This window comes from Ictidomys tridecemlineatus, chromosome 7 (assembly GCF_052094955.1).
Source record: "Ictidomys tridecemlineatus isolate mIctTri1 chromosome 7, mIctTri1.hap1, whole genome shotgun sequence".
NCBI lineage: Eukaryota > Metazoa > Chordata > Mammalia > Rodentia > Sciuridae > Ictidomys > Ictidomys tridecemlineatus.
This window is the reverse complement of record NC_135483.1, coordinates 64,999,112-65,006,637: the sequence shown is the minus strand read 5'-3', so window position 1 is coordinate 65,006,637 and position 7,526 is coordinate 64,999,112.

Below are 7,526 nucleotides of genomic sequence, written 5' to 3'. Positions count from 1 at the left end.
CTAGTTTGCCCATGAATTTCATTTGTGAATATAATTTGGCATTAAAGAAACAAGATCAAATTGCATTTTAAAATATCTCTTCTCCTGCTCTAAAATTAATATTTTATAGCTTATCCTAGGTACTTGTTAAATATGAAGCATTCAGAATTTAATAGTTCAAACTTTCTCAGATGACATCACAACAAATAATAGAATTTTTTATCAATTAAGAAAAGAATTGTAAAAGAAAAAATAATAATTATTCACAGATAATTTGCTTTGCAATTTCAAATGGTTGAATATGCCACTTCCCTTTTACACAGGAACTTTAAAAGGTAATGTTGTTTCCTAATTTCTGATATTGACCTCTATGGAATCAAGGTGGCCCAAATGTCATGCTTTAAGTTAGAAAATAGTTGTTTGATAAAAAGAAAAAAAAAGTTAAATTATGGTTCTACATAAACTGTATACAACGTGCTTTTCTAGGCTATTTTAATAAATAAAACCAAATGTAACATAATGAGAGATTAAGCAAAAACAAACAAACAACAACAACAATAAAACCCTTCCTTTTATTCACAAAATTATATTCCAAAACACACTAAGTATAGCTGTTTAGGTCCCATTTAAGTGCCATTTCAAATGCTTTCAATTTTGTTAAATGATGGAGATTGGCTCACTGCATTATTTGTGTCTTTATTTTTATCCAAAAATTTTGCAAGAAAAACAAAATGCCAGGGCCATTATCTCCCTAGGTGCCTCTCTGAGACTCATTTTTTTAACCCATGTTTTTAGAGATAAGATTAACTTCATAATAATAAGATGCTTTCTTCAGCACGTTGGACAATTTCACAGAGAGAAAAATTAGTATTTTATTCAGTATTTACAAAGCTCACAAAACACTTGTTCCCATTTTAAATAGATGCATGATATTAGCAAACAGAATATTCAAGGCTTAACTCAAATGATTAAAAACTGTAGCTGTCTCATTAATATAGGATTTTAAGGTAATGGCACAACGGCTCATTGGTTCTTTGTGTGAATAATGTGATCAAATGATGGGGGGGAAGGAGGAAGGCTAAAGGACTATAGAATCATAAGAGCTTATTTCCATTGCCCAAGAGGAAAATATATAGATAGATTTCCCCTTTCCCTTTCTTTCCCCCCTGACACTTATCTTGAAATGCTGAAATATACCTTTCTGGGTAGTGTTTGTCAACATTGATGGCTACAATGGACCTGGAGGAAAAAAAACAAATACACAATGTGCTTATCAACTTGGATTATTAAAAAATAGACCACCTAAATTCCTTTTCCATTTGAAATTGCAAGGGTTATATTTTGATTTTATTATAACTGTTGCATAAGTCTTTAGGTATGATGAGTAAATAGGCCCTTGTATCAGTGCGCGCAGCGCACACACACACATACAGAAGCGTACACCTCTGACCTCCTGCCTTTACTTTATTCTCTATCATCGACACACAATTTCACATTTCCCCATTTGAATACCATCTTTGTCCCAAAGCCATGAAATTATTGCACAAACTAGACATCATCATTCTGTTCCATTCACTTTCCAGATCCCAAAGTGAAATCTCAGAGAAAGATGAATTTTCCAAAGAACTAAAAGTGATTTGAGAAATGTGACTCTTTACTTATTATTTCTTCGTTTTAGATGATTTTTTTTGTCTCTCTCAAGAGTGCTGAAAACTCCACACACACACACACACACACACACACACACACACACACACAGACCCTTTTACAAATACTGAGTCTACTTTGTTTTTTAAAAAAAAGTAAACATTGCATTGCATTCATTTAAAGTAACAATTTCTTGCTTTGTCAGTATGTCATATGTATTATCAAACTTGTGGGCAAATATCCAGATTAATTTGTTCAACAATAGGACAACACTACATTCCAATATAAGGTTTGGGTTTTTTTTTTTAATTGGGAATCCTATAAAATAAAGAATCAACAAAAGAATTGCCCCAGATATGTATGCACAGTGTGCAATCTATGTATTTAAAGAGACAGAGTGTGTTACATAAAGGAAACTAGTGTTTTTCTAGAGACAATGGCTCAAAGGAAATCTCAATCAGTTTTTAGTCGACAATGGGAAAATGTAAAGGAGTCATTATTGAATATGTCCCACACACTGTAGCTCTGTATGTATTTTTAGGGTTAAGTGGGCCGTCATTGAGCCTTCTGTGATCTCTGCATTCTGCAAGGCGGTGTGCTCCCAGGGCCTCGGTTGCTCTTCCCTACACTTGGTCTTTGCAACTGCTTTGCCCTGCCTCCCTGTGTCCAACGTCAAAATCACACGTAGGCGGCAGGAAGAAAGCCCTCTGCTTCAGCAGTCATCGTGAGTGATGGCAACATACCAGGATGATGGCAAAAGCGCTGGAGAAAGGGGGCTACCCCCAATCACTGGCAATTATCAAAGAGGCCCCCCAGAATCCATCCTCAGACCCAGGCCTGGGGAGGGAGCTATCCAGGGGAACAGAGAAACATCCCCCAAGAAACCATTGTGTCTTAGAATTGCTATCCCATACATCTTAGGCTCATTTTCATGAGAAATAGAAAAATACCACCTCACGTTTATTCCCAGTGAATGTCACAAATGTGTTCTCAGACTAAAGAACATTCTTTTCAAGAGAGGACGCTAAAATCCCAAAGCTGACAGTTAATATTTTTGTTCCCTTTTAATTAAATGCCTAAAACCCTAAAGGCATCCACAGTATTCATTCTAAGAGTTATTTATCTAGATAAACTGTTTATTAGTGTAGGTGAGAGATTATCATTTTATCACACTTTATAAATTACATGTGGCTACATGCCTGCATATCAGAGTCTCTGCTTCCAGCAGATACTGTCGTCGTTGTTAAAGAACAAAACACAGCGTTTTATTTTTCATACAACAGTTTTCACAAAGATGCCCTAACACATTTTATTTACAATGTAGGTTATGCAAATAATTCTTCAGTATAGAAGGATAGCTGGATAATAACACCATATCTAACATGGCCAAACAAGGTTAAAATTGCAAAATGATGGGCTTATAAAAATTTTTGATAGAAATTAAGTGTATTTTCACAGCCTACAAACATTCCTAAAGGCAGATAGTTCTGTGGCCTCCCCTGTAAGCAGGGCAGCAGATGTTTACATATCTGCATAAGAAGCTGCAGTGTGGTGAAGTGCTTGAATCATTTCCAGAACGAGGGAGCATTCATGATTGGTCCAATTGATCACTGCAGTCGCTTGATATTACATAAAAGGTTGGTGTTGAAGCATATGGATTGGATAATAATCAGAGTTGTTCTGACATGGTCTATTTAATAATTCAAAAAGGAAAATTTGAAAATGATTCTGCACAAAGCTGCAGCACCCGGTTGACACTTTATTTATATCAATGCTCTTTGTGTAGTTGGTGAGCTGTGCAGATTGCCTGTTCGATGTAGTTATTTCTCTAAAGCATCAATATTCCAAATCACCATCAGCAAACAATCAGATGCATCACCTGTCACTATGGAAGGGTTGAAATGTTCAGATTCTCTATATACTGATGTAGCAGAAACCCAACTGCAGGAAAATCACCATTTGTGAGTATGTTGGAAATGCACTGGAGGATAGGGCTAAAGACTCCAAGTACATGATTAGTCATCCTGGAAATATTACTTATTGGTTACACTTAGCTGTGGGCAGAATGTTTCTATTTAAAAGATCCTTTATACCTCTTGACTTGAAAACTATAGGGGAAATAAATTATAACTGGATTAGTGATGCCAACCTCTCAGGTGAGCATGGAATAGGGCTATTTCAATAATGTCAAAGTCAACAGCCAGATGTTCATGATTCCATACATTAAATGTAAACCCTTAAAATGACTCCAAGCACAATGGGATGGGAGAGAGACAGGCAGAGGTCCACACTCCCAACTCTTTTTATCCCCTTATGCTTCAGACCCCAAGTGGTATGCATCCTTGATGTTTACACTTTTGGCCCCCATAACACCACTCTTTTCTCACCATCTGAGAACCTTTTTCCCCAAGTTTGTGATATGGTACCAGCACTGCCATACAGCACAGACCACATGACAACCAAAGAGATGATTCAGATGCACTGTGGGATTTTTAAAATACACATTGTAAATGCTAAATGTTGTCAATGATTTAAATTATCAAAAACAAATCCAATCATAACAGAAGTGCAGCAAATATATTCTTGTCTTGCATTATTATACTTGTATCCTTATGTTTTTAATCCTGAAAAATAATCAAGACATACAGCCTTTTTACACATGTGCAAGTTTACAACACCTAAGAACAACCCTGGCAAATGGGTTTCAATACCATAAACTAGTGCAGAACACATGTTGCATTTTAGATGCTAAATGTGTTTCCCAATGTTTGTTTTATTGATACAAAATATCTGAAAGTTTTTAATCTTAGATAAAACTGAAATCTTCCGTATATCTTCTCATCTTTTGTATTTCTTCCCATAAGAATTGATGCCTGAAGTGCTGACATATATCCAACCTCACAATGAACTAATTTCAAAGACATGGCCCTTTCCTCTTAGCAACAACATCAAAATGTACTCAGCAGACACCTGATTTTCAAAGGTAATATTTTCCAATGTATAAAATAACTTTAAGACAATTTTCTATTTTCTGTAAATGACAGATGACAATCAATATGCAAGGGACTTCTAAGCTGAAAATAAAACAAATTAGCCTATAGTAAAAGACACCAAAATTAAGATCACACACATTTAAAAAGATTTATCTTTACTGGCCTAAAAGAACTTGATTCCAATACCCAAATGGCCCACAACCTAGAGCTATGGTTATCTGTTATAATCAGTTTGTGAGATGAGGAAATATGAGGTAGGATGCTGATTTAATATTTTCCAAAGTTATCTTCACAGATATAAATAAATATATCTAGTTTACTACAGCATGATGAGCTTCAAAGTATCCTATAGAGCTCCTGGGGAGAAGAAGTTAAATTGGTGCTTCTGAATAAAAACATTCACTTTTTACTGGAAAGTACGTCCCACTATGGTGAAGCAGTCAATTAGGCTCCATCATCTAGATGCAAAGGTGGACTTTGATTTTCTGAAGAACACACTGGGTGAATATAATGAACAAGAAGGTTAGGGACACATAGTACTGAGAAAAATCAAGATCTAAAGCCTGAAATCATAAGTTCCACATTTCACTTCTGATCAAAATATTTATCTTCTGCAAGAAAGAATGTGACCAAGGAACAATAAAAGTTCACAGACAAGAAAATGACCATGACATCCATAGGAAGGTGACCTTTATCCAGGATTCAGAGGCAAATATATGGTGTTAACAGGAACATCTGATAATATCCTTTTTTTGGTCTACCCCATCCATACTCTTCCTTGACATTCTGAGAGCACTCCTAATTTGACGTTTGTTTAAATAGTCTTCTATTACAATGAACATAAAAAAGCATCAGAATAAGACAGACAAAAAGGCTTGCATGACTTATTTCATATATTCAAACAAATTTCATCCCACAAAGTAAAGTTTTATTAATCCTGTTTTATTGATGATGAACCTAAAGTTTAGAAAAGTTGAATAATTGACCCAGGGTCATACTTCTAATGCTCTAGCAAAACTAGATTTTAAACATTGAGCTTCATAATCCCATGTCAGTGACCTATCCCTTAAACTACAAATAATAAGTGATAATAAGAGAGCCATACATATGTCATAAACTTGGCTAATCTTCACCTTTTTATAAAAACAATAATTCAACCAGTTATCTGTTATCTAATTATTGATTTTAATAGTGATTAATAAGTATAATCATATTGTCAATTGTGATTCATAGAACTGAGCACATGCCATAAAATATTAACCACAGGAATATGATGGAGGAGATGAGGGATTCATCTAAACCACCGTCCGCCAAGATAACAGTCAACAAAGTGGAAATTATCTAATTGTGCCCTAGTATTTCTCTGTAGAAGTTTACCTCAGGGGCACGGCTGTTTCCTCAGAATACTACTGCCATTTTTAGCTTGATTTCTCAAGGTTGGAGTTCAGAGATTCTTCCCCCATGCCCTCAAAGATCCATCCATCTTTGGCTGCTTCCAGGCCAAAAGAAAAGTGGAGCAGTCCATCTGAAATCTCTTTGAGTTGTATAGTGGCCACAGAACAAAAAGGCCTTAGAAGTGAACGTCAGTGTGTGTGTGTGTGTGTGTGTGTGTGTGTGTGTGTGTGTGTGTGTGTATACCTCACTATATATTATATAAAGCACATTTTCTTAAAATGTCATATATATATGTATATACATTTGAAAAAAAAAAGCACTTTTATGTTCATTATAATAGAAAACTATTTAAAGAAAAACTTCTACCAAGTGTTTTCACAACTTCAAAAACTGAGTTACATATGAAGTTAGGGGAAAGGGCAGAGAGTTTACAAGAAGACCTAGATTCAAATTCTTTGCTACATGCTGTCTTTTAGCCTTTTGCAACTTTTAGAATTTGCCAATCCTAGGGAAGATTCATCCTTACTATGGATACAGTGTCACTTTTCTCACAAGAATGCTTTCAAGGCTATTAAGACAATTCAAGTGAAAGTGCACCATTAATTATACATGGTCTATTCAGTGTGAATTATTATCAATATTTCCTTAATCAAGAGTTTTGTAAACTCACACATTTCTGCAATTATTTCCTCAGCCAACATTCCTTTTGAAATGAAATCACATGCCTTCAAGATCTGGAAAAACAAAGGTCTTATCTGACATCACTCTCTATCTCAATCTAAACTAGAATCTTGGTTCTATTTCATATTTTCTGTAATTTGTCTCCATTATACAATTGAATACCCTTTAAAAAAAGATTTATGGGCTATCAACTTGAGCCTCCAGATTCCTAGCCTATGAAAATCCAGAAAATCCCCCATACTTTCTGCTAATACTGGAGCATTTAACAAACACTATCGCCCTTCTGTTCCCCCTGTCCCATCTTGGTTTAATCCCTCACTGACGTGGACTCAAGGAGAGCACTGTATAATATCTCCACAAAAGATCTACAGTGCCCAGCTTTCCATGAGTTTGGAGGATAACAGGGCACTACACAGCTTTCTGCCCCTTGTCTGCCCACCATTGTTTTGTTGTTGTTTGTTTGTTTTTTTGATTCTATTTCCACCAAGTTCCTTTTCCATCCTTTCCTATAGGACAAGTCATAATCTCATGCCACACCCAGGTTTCCAGGGTTGGTTCCACCCATGCCCAACTCCTTCAGCATCTCTATTCTTACCACCTCCCCAGCCCTTTTCAGGATTTTCTCATATAATATGATTCCATGCATAGAATAAGCCCTGTTGTTGGCTGTTGATATAAACTTCTTCCTCCTTGTTACAGTCACACTGCTTTGTGTAATTATTGGATTGTCTCCATCTAGGCTATTGGTTTCATGAGGGATCATATTGTTTTGCTCATCATTAAATTCCCAGCACCTGTTTCTAAAGGCTTAGTAAATATTTGCTGATTGGG